Raw genomic sequence first — 21,799 nt, 5'->3', positions numbered from 1 at the left:
CAAAAGCCATCGAGGCACCTACGGAAAGTATCTTTACCCTGCAAAAAATCGCGCGATTAGCCCTAAGGGAGTGGACAGCGATTGATCTCTTTTGTCAACATTGGGGTATAATTGATCCCCACCTGCCCCTTTTGGGTATATTTGGCATCAGTCAGTTTGAAATTTATGAAGCCAATTGAAAAAAATAAACAGCTAAGAAATGAATAAAATAAAAAGATTAAATGTGATTGGATAGAATTATTTAAGAAAAATACGGACCTCTATACTGAACCTAAAATACTAGAACCATATGTTCCGTTATCGTAATATTTGTTTTGTTTTTATTATTCGACAACACCAATACGAAAAAATTAAGAATATTGTATTAGAGTTTAAAAAATTTTTAAATCCGTAAGAAATCCGTAGAAAGAGGACTTTTCCGACAGTACCCATAGGCGAACAAAAGAGACTTGTGTGACTGTGACTGTAGAAGAGAATATGTCCGACACTACCTGCATAGATGCAAAAAGGGTCTGTTGGACACATTCCATAAGGGTACAAAGACGAAGTGTCGAACAGTACAGAAAAGATATGTATGACAGTACCCGTAGGGATATAAAGAGACCGTGCGAAATAGTACCCAAAGGGGGTACAAAGAGGAAGTGTCGAACATTACAAAAAGGATCTGTCCGACAGTACCCGTATGGGTATAAAGAGGAGCAGTCCGACACTACCCGTTCAGGCATAAACAGGTACAATTGGTCTCTCCATAGGACATGCTCAAGCAAAAGGGACCACTTCAACGTATATAAAGAGATCAGAGCTGGCTATTGTCGCATACTCCTTTGCGACTCATCCCGGATTCATTCTAGACTACTCGCACTTTTTGCAGGGTACATTTCTAGTTATTAGCAACAAATAACGGCGATGATGCTAAACAAAAACAATGAAAATCAAAACGGCTACCGAACAAGCGTGGCGACTATTGAATACAAGAAATTTGGCGTCATCATTCTCAAATATCTTTTCGTACCAAAACTGTTTGAAGATAAAAATGTTGCATGCGCGAACTTCGGTGGAAAGCAGCGGAGCTTCACAAAATTCTAGTAGGTCACTTCCACCACACCATAAACTTTAACACAATTTTTAACATAATTTAAGCACACAAAATACACTGATTATTGTTTAAGAGAGTAAAAATGTTAATTCTGAACACATTTGCTGAATAAAAAGTGTACAAATAAATACAGACAGTGGTAATTTAACAAATTCTGCGGTGGTAAGTGGTGAATGTGACCTACTAGAATTTGTGAAGCTTGCTTCACACTATTTTTCGTCCCTGCAAGATCTCTATCTTAAAATTGTCTCTGTTGGTACTATATTTACTGCCATTACTGACTTTGCACTGTAGTACGAAAGACTTAAGAAACGAACTTTCCAAGTGGCATTTGAATTTGTTATTTGCTTTTTTTTTGCAACGAGAACTGGATAGCTTGCAAATGAGTTAATGATGATGTAAAATTTTTATTATTTTTTTGAAGAAAAGGAAAATATTTGTTGATGGAAGCATACAAATTGTATGCAAAATTAAGCAGTGTTTGAAAAACTGGCAGTATAGTAGCAACATCACCTAAAATATGCTGTTACTGTGCTGCGAAAACTAAAATTATTATTATTTTTTATTTTGTGATTGTAGTATGCTGCCCAAAGGCAACAGCTAAAGTGCCCGTGAAGAAAAGTCAGTTGCTAGTGATAAAAATGTCTGGTTCAGAACTTGACTTCAAGTACTAAGTAGCTACTAGTGCATTATTAACTAAATTTTCATTAGTTCCGAAATCGACAGTTGGGGTTTGTTTATTTTATATTTAACATACATATATTTGATAAGCAGGCTATCTACAAGCTTTAAGGAGCTTCGACTATGAGTATGTCTTCTCTCCGTATACTTTAAAGCCTTTCCCACTGGTTCAGAACTATCGAAAAATTTTATAAAATCGTACTAGAAGCAAAAGTAGAATTTCTGTACTGTTCGGTACCAAGGAACCGCCACCAAAAGAACCGGATCAACACTGTAAATTTTTAAACTTGTGCAAAAATATGATAGAGGGCGAAGTAGTCATGGTTTTGAATGCACTAGAAGTGCGCCAGACATATATCGGCTGCAGTCATACAGGCTTAATAATACGAGATTTATTCCTATCATTTAAATATTTATAACCGTTTTTTATTTTTTTATTTATGAGTAGTTGTAACAAATCGGTATTTCAGTATCAACGGGAGGCGATTTAGACCCTTCAAATTAACTTACGGGTGTCATAAATAGGTATTTTTAAATTGTATCGAAGCTTCATTGATGGCTTATACCTACAAACTCCCTCGGTTAAAGCTGCGAGGTTTTGACAAAAGAGGAAGCGGTTTGTCCTTTATTTTGTCAATTATATATTCTCTGAAAGTACATAATTGGTTGAATAGAAAGCCATTAATATTAAATGATGAGATGCATGTACTTTACACAGCCATTGACATAGTTCAATGAATCAATACCCAGAGATTGCGTTGGTTAGGCCATGTTGTGCGAATGAATACAGATGCCCCAAGCTAAAAGGTATTCTTATCGGGAATTGCCAACGCGAGTGAAGACCAGCTTATCTATTTTTGAATCTCAAATTGGCGCCAGAACATATCTAGATGAAAGACACATACAGCGTACAAGTATAAGCGTACAACATCCTATGGACGCCTCGCCAACATAACATAGTGCCCTGATTTACACATGTGGTTCCGGCTCGAAATTAGATTTCTTTTCTTTCGCCATTGCCTTGCGACGAAAACTCAAGGAAATTAAATAAAAATATTATATATATATATGTAATTTAAAAACCTTATTAAGCATCTAGAATTAGAAGAAATCAAGTGCAATGAGAATTGCTACAACTTTGTTGTATGTGAGTTTGTTTGCACGATGAAATGGAGCTTCAAGCTAATTAGATATGCAAAAACACTGATACGAATTCATTTAACGTATACATAAAGTAAAGTTCAGCTCGCATGTACTGTTCTTTCTACTTTTGGATATTCGTAAACAAAACTTTCTTAATAATAAATTAAATTAAAAACAAGTAAGGACGGGATTGTCTTCGGCTGACACCAGGAAATGCAATCGGGATTTGTGGTATTAAATGTATGGGGGGATGTCATCATATCGTAAACTAGAAATTTCATCAATTCCCGCAATAACATCAAAATTATGCTTGTAGACTTTAGTTGCAGGGTTAGGCAAGAAGGAGGTTTTCTCCTACAGTCGAAAAATTCAAGCTCCATTATTTACAATATTCCAATTGGGCGAGGTTGATAGATTAAGTCGTGTTCTACGAATTGAAGAAGGCATAAAAACGTATTGGAGACATAAAAATTACTGCTTGTAGTGGTAGTGGCTACCGGGAAACATTAAAAGAAACACGGAGAAAGAAAGAATCATAGGTAAGGATTCGAGATAAGACCTCTTAAATCAGTGCAACTTGAGACACCTCCCCTGTCTTAGAAAATAATGAAGGAATTAATAAAATAATATAAATAATTGAAAATATTTATTATATCAGATCGATTAATTTTTGATAACAAATCGAAAACGTATCGATAAAAAATCAATATCAGGTCGATAAAAAATAAATAGCACTCCGACAACAAATCAACAAATTTTCGATTATTTTTGATGTCGACTATTCGATAAATTTTTGATAAAACATCTATAACCCTTCAACAACTTTGAAACAACATATCGATAACTTTAAAAAAATAATCGATAACTTTTCTTTGATGCAAGAAGAAGCTCATGCTTCCACTTCATAAGCGGAACTTAAAGAGGCGAAGGCAGCCATTCACAGTTAGTGTACTTTCTTACGATGCAGTAAATTCTTTTAAGGGATATTAATACTAATATATACATACATAAGCAAAAAAATATGTTTTAAGAAACGTTAAGTCGGCGTAAGCATATAATAGTTTCAGTCCCACGTATCGAACGCCGCGCGACTGTGAACGTGTCACCACATGATCCCAACAGTCGTAGCACCCAGTACTCAACCCACTTTACGACGTAATACTTGACGGTAGTAACGGGGGGGGGAAATGGTACTAAGATGATAGGAATATTAGTACGTCCTAATAAAAGTCCTGCACTTACTTTGAGGCTTTCGATGCTTCCTCTCCGATAAGAAAAAAATTTGGCCTAGCAAGTATTACTATTGCGCAAGAGTTTGGCATCAAAGAAAGAAGAACATCTTCATTGAATTAGCTATTAACTAGATATAGAATAACTTGATGTACACAAATCGTGTCAATTATCGCGATACAGGAATGACTGTCGTAAAGTGATACGCAGCAGATAAAAACGTCGATCGCTCAAGTGACTGATAATGATGATGCTGAGGCAAGCTGACCCAGATTTTTGACCTGGGACCTTTGATTTGATGATCAAGCACACTACCTCCATTCCAAGGCTCCCATAGCAAATATGAGCTATGTAGATAAGGCATGTAGGATAGGAATGTTGTTGTTGTTTTTGTAGCAGTGTCAACTGGCAGTCGATGGTAACATTGGCATTCGAATACCTGCCTATACTTATTTCGCTCGACCGACTGATGCCCGCCTAGGGGAGCGTGCTTTTCCCAAGGTCATGGAATCCGCCTCGGCTCGCTTTATTCCCGGCGGTAGAATTCCCGAATTTCGGCCTCACTTTCCGGCGAAGGCCGTAAATTTAGCGACAGGACGTGACCTTATGAGACAGCTCGATCCCGGCAACCCCCAAATAAGGGATATAAACCAACGCATCTCATTGCTTGTGGATGAAGACAAGTGGGCGAAATGGGAGGAGCATCTAAGCGGTTGTAACCTCCCTGCCTGTGTAGGTAAGCTGTGCTCAACCGTAAAGTCCCTATCGAATCCGCCGCCTTTGGCGATAAAGTGCTGTCGAACGCGACCGCTTTTTGCCGACAATATATAATGCATTCTACGGTTGACAAAGTTAGACACAGGGCCAACAGATACGCACATAAACATAAATTCAGCGCGTCTCCAATTACCACCACCGCCAAAGAGGTTGAGGATGCCATCGGCCATGATAAACCATCCAAAGCAGTGGCCCCAGACGGCATAGCCATGCAAATGCTTAAAAGCATAGTAAAAGAGGGTTTCAAATATTTAGCACATACATATCTTCAACTTCTTTCCACCTTTGTCATTCCCGAAAAATTAAAAATGGCCAAGGTGGTCCCGCTACTAACGCCTGCGCAAACAGCTAACATCGGGGATTCATATTGCCCAATATCTCTCCTATAGCTAGTAGCTAAGACACATGGAGCCATTTTGCTCTGCCATTTCAAAGCAAATTTGCAACTAGCCTGTCGTCAGCATGGCTTCACCCAGATAAATTGCGGTTTAAATCAAAACCCCCACCACAGAAGAGTACTCGTTGCGCTAGATCTATCAAAATCTTTTGATACGGGCAACCAAAGCACGTTACTGCAAGACATGGAAGGGTCTATACGAGTCTTAAAAGGTGGACCGCAAATTATCTCGGTGGTCGGCAGGCATCGGTGCAATTCAGAAACGAAATATCAAAGCCAAGAAGAGTTAAAAAGGGGTGCCTCAGGGTGGTGTCCTATCCCCACTTTTGCTTAACTTCTACATATCAAAGCTACCTTCGCCACCAGGAGGGGGTACTATCGTTTCCTACGCCGATGACTGCACAATAATAGCCCACAGGTCGATGAGCTGTGCAACAGAATAAACGGCTACCTCCCTGATCTCTCCAGTTTTTTCACCTTGCGAAACCTGACATTATCACCGACTAAATCATCCGTAACCTTATTTACAACATGGACGTCCCAAATGTCGTCCATTTTGAACATCCACGTCTATGGCACTACGCTACCGACTGTCCTACACCTCAAAATCTTGGATGGGACGTTTGAGACAGGTTCTACATTTTGGTGAGCATGCAGCCGCAATAGTACGGAAAATCCAGAGCCGTAATAAAATCCTCAAATCTCTTGCTGGCGGTACTTGGCATTACAGTACTGACAGTACTTGGGGAAAATACAAAGAAACTCTCATTACCCCTTACAAAGCAATTGGCCAGCCGATTGTATGCTACACGTCCCTTATATGATCGCCAAGCCTAAAAACTGCTCACTGGAAGAAGCTACAGGCCTGCCAAAATACTGCTCTCAGAACCGCCACGGGTTGTCTTTTTATGTCGCCGGAACACTATCTACATAATGCGGCGAGAATACTCCCCATCAGGAAGAGAAATGAGATGCTAACCAAACAGTTCCTGTTGAATACCCAGAAACCGGGGCATTCCAACAGACATCTAATTTATAAGCCAACACCGGCCAGGGGCTTAAGGAGTCATCTCCGTAAGCATTATGGGGAAATACGGCACCTGAGAACTCAGCCGTATGAAGCCAAAAAACACAAGCAGGTCATCAGCGAACTCCACAAACAGGCGTATTTCGTAGGATATCACAATGGTTAGTTAAAATTACTGCGAGGGGACAGAAGAAGAACTATACCCGTCTCCTAATGCGATAGTTTTGCACTAGATCGGAACTTGAACGATTCGCTGCATGGTGTATACATTTTGCGAAAACCATAGACTGCGCCTGCGTCGTCACGTCGCTGTTACCGCTATTCAAATTTTTTTTTATTTTTTATAAAATATTATCAAAATAAATAGAAAAAATAAGAATTGACCAAAACACAAAACTCTTTAAAGAATTTGAATTAAATAGACATAAATAAATATCTATTCAACATTAAACTTGCCAACTTCCTGCAGCTAGCGATGAAATCAGCGATAACAAGTAAGGAAGGCTAAGTTCGGGTGTAACCGAACATTACATACTCAGCTGAGAGCTTTGGAGACAAAATAAGGGAAAATCACCATGTAGGAAAGTTAACCTAGGGTAACCCTGGAATATGTTTGTATGACAAAATGGAATGACAAATGGAAGGTATTAAAGAGTATTTTAAAAGGGAGTGGGCCACAGTTCTATAGGTGTACGTCATTTCGGGATGTCGCCATAAAGGTGGACCAGGGGTGACTCCAGAATGTGTTTGTACGATATGGGTATTAAATGAAATGTGTTAATGAGTATTTTAAAAGGGAGTGGGCCTTTGTTCTATAGGTGGACGCCTTTTCGAGATATCGCCATAAAGGTGGACCAGGTGTGACTCTAGAATGTGTTTGTACGATAAGGGTATCAAATTAAAGGTACTAATGACGGTTTTAAAAGGGAATGCCGGTTTTAAAGCGAATTTTCAAGATATCGACCAAAATGTGGACCAAGGTGACCCAGAACATCTTCTGTCGGGTACCGCTAATTTATTTATATATGTAGTACCATGATACTGTTCCTGTCAAGATTCCTAAGGCTTTTGATTTCGCCCTGCAGAACTTTTTAATTTTCTTCTACTTAATATGGTAGGTGTGACACCCATTTTACAAAGTTTTTTCCAAAGTTATCTTTTGCGTCAACAAGCCAATCCAATTACAATGTTTCATCCCTTTTTTCATATTTGGTATAGAATTATGGCATTTTTTTATTTTTCGTAATTTTCGATATCGAAAAATGAGCGTGGTCAAATACGGATTTCGGCCATTTTTTATCCCAAGATAAAGTGAGTTCAGGTAAGTACGTGAACTAAGTTTAGTTAAGTTATATCGATTTTTGCTCAAGTTATCGTGTTAACGGCCGAGCGGAAGGACAGACGGCCGACTGTGTATAAAAACTGGGCATGGCTTCAACTGATTTCGCTCATTTTCACAGAAAACAGTTATCGTCATAGAATCTATGCACCTACCAAATTTCACAAGGATTGATAAATTTTTGTTCGGCTTATGGCCTTAAAAGTATTCTAGACGAATTAAATGAAAATGGGGCGGAGCCACGCCCATTTTGAAATTTTCTTTTAGTTTTGTATTTTTTTTTTTGCACCATATCATTACTGGAGTTGAATGTTGACTTATATACCGTAAAAATATTAAATTTTTTGTTAAAATTTGACTTTAAACAATTTTTTTTTTTAAAGTGGTCGTGTTCGTCATCCGATTTCGCTAATTTTTATTTAGCACACATATAGTAATAGGGGTAATGTGCCTGCCAAACTTCATCATGATATCTTCAACGACTGCCAAATTACAGCTTGCAAAACTTTTTAATTACCTTCTTTTAAAAGTGGGCAGTGCCACGCCTATTGCCCAACATTTTTCTAATTTTCTATTTTGCGTCATAAGGTCAACGCACCTACCAAGTTTCATCGCTTTATCCGTCTTTGGTAATGAATTATCGCACTTTTTTGGTTTTTCGAAATTTTCGATATCGAAAAAGTGGGCGTGGTTGTAGTCCGATTTCGTTCATTTTAAATAGCGATCTGAGATGAGCGGAACCTACATACCAAATTTCATCAAGAAACTTCAAAATTTACTCAAGTTATCGTGTTTACAGACGGACGGACGGACGGGCGGACGGACGGACATGGCTAAATGAATTTCTTTTTTCACCCAGATTATTTTGATATATAGAAGTCTATATCTATCTCGATTAGTTTATGCCGTTACGGATTACCCTTATGCGAACAAAGTTAATATACTCTGTGAGCTCTGCTCAGCTGAGTATAAAAATTAACGAAATTTGCAAAATTTTGTGAAACGAAAAGATGAAACAATGCAGAAAAATCCATTATTTTTTTTATATCACTAAAAAGGAGTTTTCATTGATTTCTATTTCTAGCCTTCAACATAGAGATTAAGAATCTGCAAAGGAACATTTATTTGCAAAATAATTAATTCTCTGCCAAACATAACTTCCGCCAATTCGAGCGAGTATGAGCTACGCAGTTGTTTTATTTTTGCCATTAAATTAACTTTAATTAGCCACCACCGTGTCGATGAGATAAACGGAAGTATTTCAATATGATTAATATAAATAATTATCAAAAGTACATATCAAATTTTGCTAAGTCATATATATTTATAGTCTGTCGTTTAGCTAATTTCCCTAATAATAAACATATACAATTCTTAGAATTTAAGGGCTAAACTTTTAAAGTCAATTCATGAAGTTTATTATGACCCAGTAAATCGCAACCACTTTTCAAAACCTCAATTTTCTGTTAAAAATACTAATTTTGTAATTTTAGTTTTTTTTTTTTTTTGAACACAAAGAAAGGTTGGGATTAATGTGGCAAGCTATAGGAATAATTTTTTTAAAAAATGGAGCAAATTGTATTATTTTTTATTTATTTTAAATAGTTTAGTTTTTGTTCTTGTGCTGGTCGCCATTCATTAAAAATATTGTTATGGCATTTTTTCCGAAATAGTCATATGGTCAATCGGAAATTTCCGAAATGGACTCTACACCAAATTTTGAAAAGTCACAAAGTCTTTTGGCTTTATGTCCACTTTAAATGACCAATTGACCTCATGTGCAACTCATATGCCCATAAGCTTAATTGGCCTTATGTCTGTTGACTTTATGTCACCCAACCGTCAAATTATTATATCGCTCTTTAATACGTGCGCAAAGTTTCAATTGACCTTATGTAATTTTAAGTGGTTATAAAGCCAATTAATCTCATGGCAATTTTAAGTGGACATAGGGTCAATTGACCTTATATCCGTTGACCTTATTTCATTCCGGCATAAAATTAGTGCATTGCCTTTTATCCCTGATGACATGCGTAAAGTTTCTAATGACCTTAATGCCATTAGAAGTGTTCGCTAAATTTAAGTCAGCTCACCAAAATTTTATTGTCATCGGTTCTTGATACAAGAGCAAAGTTTATATTAACAATATGTCCATTTGAAGTGTTTATAAGGTCAATTGACCTTGTGTCGGTTGAGCTTATGTCTTCCAACCATCAAATTATTGCTAAATGTGTTCATTTAAAATCGTTCAAAATTGAGTCCAAAGGAGTAGATTACATACAAACATACAGATGAACCTAATATAAGGGTGTTAATAAAAAAGTCATACGCATTACATTGTAATGTTCCTCAATTAAAGCGATACGCAATGTTTTTCCTTATTTTAGGTTTTCTTTTTTTTGAGTGTACATTCATTATATAAGCAATTCCAAAATTAATCAAGTTTTTCTTCCCCGTTATATTTAGTGTCTATAATAATAATTTGGAATACGACTAACTAATTAGCAAAAAAAACCTGTCAGTCTATTGAGATGAATGTAAAATATTCTAAAATGGCCTTGTTGAAGTTCAGACACCCTGGCGTGTGCTAGCGCTATAGTTGGGTGGTGGCTAAATATTTGTTATTTGTTCTGAAGTTATGTAAGTTAAGTAGACCGATATAACAACAAAAATTGTTATGTAACTTACCTAAATATATACTTTTTTGTTTTAATGATCAAGTGATGGATTTAAATTAATAATATGTTTGTGAATTTCACATGATTACGCGTTGTTTGAAGAATGCTAGATGATGATTTGTGATAACCTACATATACATGCATGAAGTACATACGAACGATCTGCGGGAAAAAGGGGATTTACATATATCTAATAAGAGTCAATAAAAACGGAGCTTACAAACAGGGCTGCAAACTGTCTCAAAAATTGAAGCGGTTTTGTTCAGGAGTTCGAACAACTTTGGGCGTACAACCCTTTTCAACTAAGTGGTAAATTACCAATATGATATTTAATGGCAAATTTTGCATTCTGATAATCGCTGTTACTAGGGTATCTTGGGATTGAATTTCTTTTCAGGTTGAAGATGACATTCCCCAGGTTGGCGATTTGAAACCATACGGACAAAGGTCTAAGAGCCAAGATGGAGGTGGAAGGTTGGCGGCAGGCACCGTAAATGAGGGACGAGGCTATACGCGTATACTAATGGATATCGTAGATAGGTACCGCGGTTGTAGTGTCTTACAGGCGGAACTAATAGCCGTGATCAAATGTAGTAAAAACACTGGAGGAAAGTAGCACAAGCCGTAGCCGCTATCAATCTTCCAACTCTCGCTAGTCGTAGAGAAATGCTAGGCGTATTATTTATGGCTAAACTACTGAATGGACTAATTTCTAGCACCTTTCCTTTCAGCAAAGTAAACTTTAATGCCACATCACGAGCGTCAAGACATTACACACCTCTTCTTTTGAGGCAGTGCAGAACTAATTTCGAATTAAATGAACCTTTCCTGTGTTTGTGTTATGATTTTAACTCTCACTTGAATTCATTTGATATAACGGATTCACTTTTTACTATAAGGAAAACTGTCCTATCCCATCTTAACTCGTAACAAAATAAAAATAAAAATATAAAAAATAACATCTTTATATACTAAAAGCGTTAACTTATTTAACAATTTACTCTATGTATAATTTCCTACTGTTATATATAATACTCAGCTGATGATTTTTATTCTGTAGCTGAGCAGTTTTAGATCTCGACGCTTAACAAACCTCCGCCTATCAAAAACTCGGCGAAAAAAAAATCCGTTGTCGTGCGGATGCGCCCCTAGTGTCGGTTGGGTGGGCTTTGGAGGGTATTAATCCGTTGGGTTTATTATTATTATTATTATTATTAAAGTTCTCGGAGTTGCACTACCACAGAAAACGACTCTAGTTTTAGATTCGAATTCGCGAAGGCTAATTTTAATTAACTCAACCAAATTTTATCTACAGTAGCTTGGCCCAAATACGGTGCAGATATTGACAAAATCGTTTCTGACTTCAATGCCATTATTCATGCTATTCTGGAAAGACATGTACCTAAGCGTAGACGTGTTTCCACTGAACACTAGTCCTAATATGGCACACCAAAGAACTGAAATCTTTAAAGAACAAAAAAGCGCGTTCCTTCAAGCTTTACAAGAAGACGGGTTCACACTGCGACTACTTGAATTACTCTATATTGCATCATAAATATTTTGAATTAAATAAAAAGTGTTACAACACCTATCTCTGTGCGATGAAAAAGAAAATAACTTGCAATCCGAAAGCTTTCTATGATTTCGTGAACTCTAAACGTAGCGTTAAAGGGTTTCCTTCTGGTATGAAATACCGTGATGATTTCTCTAGCGACGATCAAGTTATTGCTAACTTCTTTGCACAATTTTACAAATCTAACTATTCCGCTGAATTAATTTCTTTGTCTAGTGAATACCCGTATCAACTTAACTCACTTAATGCAATTAATATTCCAGAAATATCTCCAGAGAAGGTTTTTTCACATTTAATGTCTTTGAAGGAATCCTATTAATACGGTCATGACCTAATTCCCACATGTTGTCTCAAAAAATGCGCTGAAAGTATTAATCAGCCCCTAACTGTTTTATTCAACATGTCCCTAAAACATGGTGGTTTTTCTGCTGCCTGGAAGGAATCTTTTCTAATACCACTGCACAAAAACGGCAGTAGGTCATGTGTAGAAAATTATCGAGGAATTGCAAAATTGTCTGCCATCCCAAAGGTATTTGGAGCCGTTGTTACCAATCAGCTAACATTTTCCATTTCTACATTGATTGCAGACTCTCAACATGGATTCTGTAAAGGCAAATCTACCATTACCAACCTACTTGAATTCACAACTCATGTTTCTAATGGATTTAGAGAAAATCTTCACACCGATGTTATTTACACTGATTTCAGTAAAGCATTTGACAAAGTATCCCACTCCTTGCTTATCCACAAGCTGGATCGACTTGGCTTCCAACCTGGTCTCACCCAGTGGGTATCTTCGTATCTCTGCTGTAGAACGCAACAAGTAATTTCAAAAAATACTCTTTCAAATGTCATTAATGCTCCCTCTGGCGTCCCACAGTGCAGTCACCTCTGTCCAATTCCGTTATTGCTATTTATTAACGATATATGTACCACAATAAAATATTCCAATATTTTAATATATACTGATGATGTGAAACTTTTTAGGTCTTATGCATCTATTGAAGAGCGTCCCTTGCTTCAATCGGATTTAAACTGCTTAGTTGCTTAATGCAACGCGAATCCAATGCCGCTGAACATCAATAAATGTAAATTCATGTACCTCTCTCGGAGATCTGTGCCAGCCGCCTGTTACGTAATTGATAATTTTTGCCTTGTATCAATAAATTATTTTGTCGACTTGGGAGTTCCAATGAATTGCAAACTTAGTTTCAACCCTCATATTAAAAAAGTTTTTACTTTTCGCCTTAAGAAATCTTCAATAGGCCTCTTCGTATAATCTTCCTCCTCACGCTAATCGGTTAAAACTAATAAATCTTCCTACCGTTGCAAGTCGTAGAGAAATTCTAGGTGTAATATTTATGGCTAAACTATTATATGAATCGATCCCATTTTTTTTATGAAGTTAACTTAAATGTTCCATGCCGAGTTTCAAGGCATTATAAACCTATAATTCTTAAACAATGCAGAAATAGTTTCCAACTAAACGAACCTTTTCTATGTTTGAGTGAAGATTATATCTCTCAATTGAGAATAATTGAGATTTCTGACTCGTTTTTGCCATGAAAAAAACGGTTCTATCTTCTCTTAATAATTAAAAAATCATATGTATACTTTAAATCTATTGTATTTTGTATATCTATATCTATCTATATTTCTGATAAGTCAGCTGATGAGTTTCTCTATAGCTGAGCAGTTTTAGATCTCGACGCCTAAGAAACCACTTATTCTCAAAGACTCGCTAGCAATAAAAATTAAAATTATAAATTACAAACATAAGTAAAATTAGAATAAAAATTAAAAATTAGGTATTAATAAAAAAAAACAACATGAACAGGATTAGCCTGGCTTCATCGGGCCACTTAAGGGCAATGCGCTTGATAAAAATCTTGATAATGTATTTACCAGGCTTTCAACTCAGAATTTTCTGTGTGATAGGCGAGCATACCACACCGTCAAAAACGGCCCTTAGTTTCCAAAAAATTTAAATATAGTTATTAAAAAATAAGGTGTTTCATTATCAAATAAAATAACTCAAAAACTGACACATTCAAAGTTTTTCAAAAATGCACCGGTTTCAAATAGTCGAAGTTTTGAAAAAAGTAAACGGTTCGAAAAAGTCGAAAAGGTAACCGTCTCCAAAAACCGAAGTTTTCAACAAAGTTTCAAAAAACGTAACGCGCCCATAAAAATCGAAGCTAGGTTAGGTTGGGTTGAACTCGCGGGCCAAGAAAGACCTCACATAAACTGAATTTTACCATAGTGTTATCAGAGGTTGTTTGACAACCAAATGGAGAAACACCAATAGACACCAGTACTTATGTTTTTAAATAACTCCGTCCTCTTGGCAAACACAAGAAGTTTTCTAGGGCCTAACTTAATAGCTGCCAAGAGATCTGACAACCCTACTGCCCCTTGTATCTAGAGCCTTGACCTCGCGTGCACTGGACACGAACAGAGAACGTGCTCAACTGTCTTTTCCCGTAGCTCGCACTGTAAACATCTGATGTTACTGATGCGGCCTAACTTATAAGCATGTGACGCTAGAAGGCAGTTTCCAGTAGTATGCCAAAGCTAAGCCTTAAGTCTTAGATGATGTGAGAAATTTTGCAGCCCTTGCTTTTGGCCACGCCTTTCCTGTTTGATGGATCATGTGCAACTCTTGTCTTCATGAAGGTGTCTTACATGAAGGTGAAGTTTTTGAAAAGCAATTTGTGAAAAGTTCCGGATACAAAATAGAAAACCGGTTCCAAAAAATTTGCCGATTCAAAAAAAGTAACCAGTTGCCAGAAAATTAATGGTTCTAAGAAAGTCACCTATTTCGAATAGGGTTTTATTTTTCGGAAACAAATTTTACCCTCATGTTGCACTCCTAAATTCTTTCTTTTGAGCTAAGTCACCTAGCGCTATTCAAAATGGCTATATTTGAAGGTAACGGACCCCTTTTCTTATTCAGTGGAATATATTTTGTGAAAGGAACACTTGAACTCAAGAGTGACAGTAGAAAAATCAACAAGGCAACATTATTTTCATAAAGAAAACGCTGTAAGAGCTTAGCTTAAATTTAAACACCAATTTTTAACAGACAAGTACTAAAAAGTAGAACATAAGTGACGTATGTCAAAGGTAGTAAATGGCCACTTGACTGTGACGAGTGATAGGTCATCTATCTGGTGCTCACCATTTATATTAGCGTAGCCAACTCTGCCGTCAGTTTCTTCCATGTCCGTCAATTAAGTGACGTGTTGTAACTACTTAAGCCATTATAATACTTTCTAGCTTAAATACATACATACATACATAAATACAAAACAAGTAAGGAAGGTTAAGTTCGGGTGTAACCGAACATTATATACTCAGTTGAGAGCTATGGTGACAACGTAAGGGAAAATAACCATGTAGGAAAATGAACCGAAGGAAACCCTGGAATGTGTTTGTATGACATGCGTATCAAATGAAAGGCATTAAAGAGTATTTTATGAGGGAGTGGGCCATAGTTCTATAGGTGGACGCCATTTAGGGATATAGCCATAAAGGTGGATCAGGGTTGACTCTAGAATGCGTTTGTACGATATGGGTATCAAATGAAAGGTGTTAATGAGTATTTTAAAAGGGAGTAATCCCTAGTTCCATAGGTGGACGCCGTTTCGAGATATCGCCATAAAGGTGGACCAGGGGTGACCCTAGAATTTGTTTGTACAATATGGGCATCAAACGAATGGTGTTAATGAGTATTTTAAAAGGGAGTGGGCCTTAGTTCTATAGGTGGATGCCGTTTCGAAATATCGCCACAAAGGTGGACCAGGGGTGACTCTAGAATGAGTTTGTACGATATGGGTATCAAATTAAGGTATTAATGAGGGTTTTAAAAGGGAGTGGTGGTTATTGTATAGGTGGTCGCATTTTCGAGATATCGCCATAAAGGTGGACCAGGGGTGACTCTAGAATGCGTTTGTACGATATGGGTATCAAATGAAAGGTGTTAATGAGTATTTTAAAAGGGAGTAATCCTTAGTTCCATAGGTGGACGCCGTTTCGAGATATCGCCATAAAGGTGGACCAGGGGTGACCCTAGAATTTGTTTGTACATATGGGCATCAAACGAATGGTGTTAATGAGTATTTTAAAAGGGAGTGGGCCTTAGTTCTATAGGTGGATGCCGTTTCGAAATATCGCCATAAATGTAGACCAGGGGTGACTCTAGAATGTGTTTGTACGATATGGGTATCAAATTAAAGGTATTAATGAGGGTTTTAAAAGGGAGTGGTGGTTGTTATATAGGTGGTCGCCTTTTCGAGATATCGCCATAAAGGTGGACCAGGGGTGACTCTAGAATGCGTTTGTACGATATGGGTATCAAATGAAAGGTGTTAATGAGTATTTTAAAAGGGAGTAATCCTTAGTTCCATAGGTGGACGCCGTTTCGAGATATCGCCATAAAGGTGGACCAGGGGTGACCCTAGAATTTGTTTGTACAATATGGGCATCAAACGAATGGTGTTAATGAGTATTTTAAAAGGGAGTGGGCCTTAGTTCTATAGGTGGATGCCGTTTCGAAATATCGCCACAAAGGTGGACCAGGGGTGACTCTAGAATGAGTTTGTACGATATGGGTATCAAATTAAGGTATTAATGAGGGTTTTAAAAGGGAGTGGTGGTTATTGTATAGGTGGTCGCATTTTCGAAATATCGCCATAAAGGTGGACCAGGGTTGACTCTAGAATGCGTTTGTACGATATGGGTATCAAATGAAAGGTGTTAATGAGTATTTTAAAAGGGAGTAATCCTTAGTTCCATAGGTGGACGCCGTTTCGAGATATCGCCATAAAGGTGGACCAGGGGTGACCCTAGAATTTGTTTGTACAATATGGGCATCAAACGAATGGTGTTAATGAGTATTTTAAAAGGGAGTGGGCCTTAGTTCTATAGGTGGATGCCGTTTCGAAATATCGCCACAAAGGTGGACCAGGGGTGACTCTAGAATGAGTTTGTACGATATGGGTATCAAATTAAGGTATTAATGAGGGTTTTAAAAGGGAGTGGTGGTTATTGTATAGGTGGTCGCATTTTCGAGATATCGCCATAAAGGTGGACCAGGGTTGACTCTAGAATGCGTTTGTACGATATGGGTATCAAATGAAAGTTGTTAATGAGTATTTTAAAAAGGAGTAATCCTTAGTTCCATAGGTGGACGCCGTTTCGAGATATCGCCATAAAGGTGGACCAGGGGTGACCCTAGAGTTTGTTTGTACAATATGGGTATCAAAAGTAAGGTGTTAATGAGTATTTTAAAAGGGAGTAAACCTTAGTTCCATAGGTGGACGCCGTTTCGAGATATCGCCATAAAGGTGGACCAGGGGTGACCCTAGAATTGGTGTGTACAATATGGGCATCAAACGAAAGGTGTTAATGTGTATTTTAAAAGGGATTTGGCATTAGTTCTATAGGTGGACGCCGTTTTGAAATATCGCCACAAAGATGGACCAGGGGTGACTCTAGAATGTGTTTGTACGATATGGGTATCAAATTAAAGATATTAATGAGGGTTTTAAAAGAGAGTGGTGGTTGTTGTATAGGTGGTCGCATTTTCGAGTTATCGCCATAAAGGTGGACCAGGGGTGACCCTAGAATTTTTTTGTACAATATGGGTATCAAAAGAAAGGTGTTAATGAGTATTTTAAAAGGGAGTTAGTTATCCATAGTTCCATAGGTGGACGCCGTTTCGAGATATCGCCATAAAGGTGGACCAGGGGTGACCCTAGAATTGGTGTGTACAATATGGGCATCAAACGAAAGGTGTTAATGAGTATTTTAAAAGGGATTGGGCCTTAGTTCTATAGGTGGACGCCGTTTCGAAATATCGCCACAAAGATGGACCAGGGGTGACTCTAGAATGTGTTTGTACGATATGGGTATCAAATTAAAGATATTAATGAGGGTTTTAAAAGAGAGTGGTGGTTGTTGTATAGGTGGTCGCATTTTCGAGTTATCGCCATAAAGGTGGACCAGGGGTGACCCTAGAATTTTTTTGTACAATATGGGTATCAAAAGAAAGGTGTTAATGAGTATTTTAAAAGGGAGTTAGTTATCCATAGTTCCATAGGTGGACGCCGTTTCGAGATATCGCCATAAAGGTGGAGCAGGGGTGATCCTAGAATTTGTTTGTACAATATGGGTATCAAAAGAAAGGTGTTAATGAGTATTTTAAAAGGGCGTGGGGCTTAGTTCTATAGGTGGACGCCTTTTCGAGATATCGCCATAAAGGTGGACCAGGAGTGACTCTAGAATGAGTTTGTACGATATGGGTATCAAATTAAAGGTATTAATGAGAATTTTAAAAGGGAGTGGCGGTAGTTGTATATGTGAAGGCATTTTCCAGATATCGACCAAATGTGGACCAGGGTGACCCAGAACATTATCTGTTGGATACCGCTAATTTATTTATATATGTAATACCTGCCAAGATTTTAAGGGTTTTTTATTTCGCCCTGCAGAACTTTTTAATTTTCTTCTACTTAATATGGTAGGTGTCACAACCATTTTATAAAGTTTTTTCTAAAGTTATATTTCGCGTCAATAAAACAATCCAATTACCTTACCATGTTTCATCCCTTTTTTCGTATTTGGTATAGAATTATGGTATATTTTTAATTTTTCGTAATTTTCGATATCGAAAAAGTGGGCGTGGTCATAGTCGGATTTAGTTCATTTTTTATACCAAGATAAAGTGAGTTCAAGTAAGCACGTGATCTAAGTTCATTAAAGATATGTCTATTTTTGCTCACGTTATCGTGTTAACGGCCATGCGGAAGGACAGACGGACGACTGTGTATAAAAACTGGGCGTGGCATCAACCGATTCCGCCCATTTTCACAGAAAACAGTTAACGTCATAAAATCTATGCCCCTACCAAATTTCAAAAGGATTGGTTAATTTTTGTTCGACGTATGGCGTTAAAAGTATCCTAGACAAATTAAATGAAAAAGGGCGGAGCCACGCCCATTTTGAAATTTTCTTCTATTTTTGTATTTTGTTGCACCACATCATTACTGGAGTTGAATGTTGACATAATTTACTTATATATTGTAAAGATATTAAATTTTTTGTTAAAATTTTTTTTAAAAAATTTTTTTTTTTTTTAAAGTGGGCGTGGTCCATCTCCGATTTCGCTAATTTTTATTAAGCGTACATATAGTAACAGGAGTAATGTTCCTGCCAAATTTCATCATGATATCTTCAACGAATGCCAAATTACAGCTTGCAAAATTTTAAATTACCTTCTTTTAAAAGTGGGCGGTGCCACGCCCATTGTCCAAAATTTTACTAGTTTTCTATTCTGCGTCATAAGTTCAACTCATCTACCAAGTTTCGTCGCTTTATCTGTCTTTTGTAATGAATTATCGCACTTTTTCGGTTTTTCGGAATTTTCGATATCGAAAAAGTGGGCGTGGTTATAGTCCGATATCGTTCATTTTAAATAGCGATCTGAGATGAGTTCTCAGGAACATACATACCAAATTTCATCAAGATACCTCAAAATTTACTCAAGTTATCGTGTTAACGGGCGGACGGACGGACGGACATGACTCAATCAAATTTTTTTCGATCCTGATTATTTTGATATATGGAAGTCTAGATATATCTCGATTCCTTTATATATGTACAACCAACCGTTATCCAATCAAACTTAATATACTCTGTGAGCTCTGCTCAACTGAGTATAAGTATACATATAACAATATTATTTACAGCTGTTAAACTTTATATATTACAAACAAATTAAATGACGCTAAGACAAGCCGACAATAAAAAAAAAATACTTAACAAATATAGCGGCAAAACAAATATTCTCAAAATACCACATAAATATAAGGCGTGTTGTCTCAAAAACAAAACTGTTAAATGACTTTACTAAAATTTTCCGAACTGCGTTGTACTGCCAAATTTAGTTAAATGCCGTCCAAACATGAAGTGACGTCAAACAAAAAAAATAGTAGACATATGTAATTGTAGATGTTTTCAGGCCAAAAACCCAAGAAAATCTGATTAACTCTGCTTTCGGTTTATTGTGTATAACATTTAAGTAAGATTTTGCAAAAGCAAAAATCATCAATAAATCTAAGGTATTGATGCTTAACTGAATTGGATTTTATTTCCGGTTGCCATATTTTACCGTTCAGCTGCCTCAAAATACTTTCAATTAGAACAATTAGCATGTACTTTATTTGTCATAGCCATATATTTGGAATATTGGAAATGAAACCTCCTTTTCAGTCTAGAACGCTTTACGATATATAAGTAAAATCGTATATCTTTATTCGTTTATAGACGTATAGACTTTTATATGTATTTATAATATATATATATATATATATATATATAATAAAATTATATATATAATGAATGAAAAATATTTTCAATAAATGCTGATGCTCGGACTAATTTAGTTCACAATAGTGTTCAGGTTTTGCAGGCTTTTGGAAAGCCTCTAACTTATTACGTAATTCCAACTGCCTACTCATCATGACAAGCGACACTGTTTAATAATAATAATATTCTTAACTGAACAATGAATTTGAATTTTTAATACACTTAACTGTAAACAAGACTTGTCACTTTTCAAGCAACATGTCTCTCTACGTCATAGATTATACTTGCAGACAAAACAAAAACATGTCATTTAAATACATTAAACCAGACTTATATTTCCTAATGTGGGGAATCCCGAGCCAGGTCTTTCTTTATCTTAAAAATAATTTTTAAACCCGAATTGCTTTATAACCGTGTTTTTTGAATTTTTTTTTAATTATGTATATGATTTAGTTCTTGTTTTTGTGTCGGTATCAATTCATTAAAAATATTGTTACGAATATTAGCAACACTAAGGGTACTGTCATCTCTAAGCCGATGCTAAGAGTGACTTGTATGCACATCCATAAATCAATCATTATGTATCTACATAAACGAATCAATCATTATGTCTACACATATGTACGTACACGCAGCGGAGAAACAACGCACAAACACATGCAGATATCTTATCTGAGATGCTCCCAAAATTATGCAGTTGTAATTTTGGAAGTGTCGCTCACAAATACACGCGCATATGAGAGCTAAACACGTGCATCTGTAGTTATAATTATATACCAGTAACTCAGTAAATTCTGGAAGCGCCTAGAAGATGCAACGAGGAAATCACACAGTATAAAAGCAGCAACAGTAGATTCGCGAGAATCAGTCTCATTTAAACAAGCTATTGGTTGTGAAGTATCAGTGCTATTGTGAAGTACTTTAATAAAGGCCGTTTTGCATTTTTAAATATTGGAGTTATTTATTCAACAGCTTAGCGATACGAACGTTAGTAGCAGGTTGCGAATAAGAGGATTTGCAGTAAATTCGTTACAATATGGTTAAGACCTTTTCTCCGATATAGACTCCTTGGCAAGCGCTGATTTCGTAAATGGCCATTACACCAAATTCTGAAAAGTCACAAAGTTAGTTGGCTTTATGGCCACTTTAAATGGGCAATTGGCAATTCATATGCCCATTAGCTAAAATTTCCTAATGTATGCCTATTGACTTTATGTGAACCCACCATCAAATTATTGCACCGGGTTTTAATACATGTGCAAAGTTTCAATTGATCTTATGGCAATTTTAAGTGGTCAAATCATTGCATTATCATTGGTTCTTGATACAGCAATTGGGGCAATAATTCCGCATGGTACAGTATCTTAAAGTGAAGTAGAATCATACATCTATATTGGGCCCCGGGGCATATAGGAATCGGTGGGAAGGGAAAAGTGCATGGCATAGCAAAATGGGGCGCATCCCTCGAAGCTTACTCCGCAGACGTAC

The sequence above is a fragment of the Eurosta solidaginis genome, chromosome 3 (assembly GCF_040869045.1).
Source record: "Eurosta solidaginis isolate ZX-2024a chromosome 3, ASM4086904v1, whole genome shotgun sequence".
NCBI classification, from domain to species: Eukaryota; Metazoa; Arthropoda; class Insecta; order Diptera; family Tephritidae; genus Eurosta; species Eurosta solidaginis.
This window is presented reverse-complemented; position numbering follows the sequence as displayed.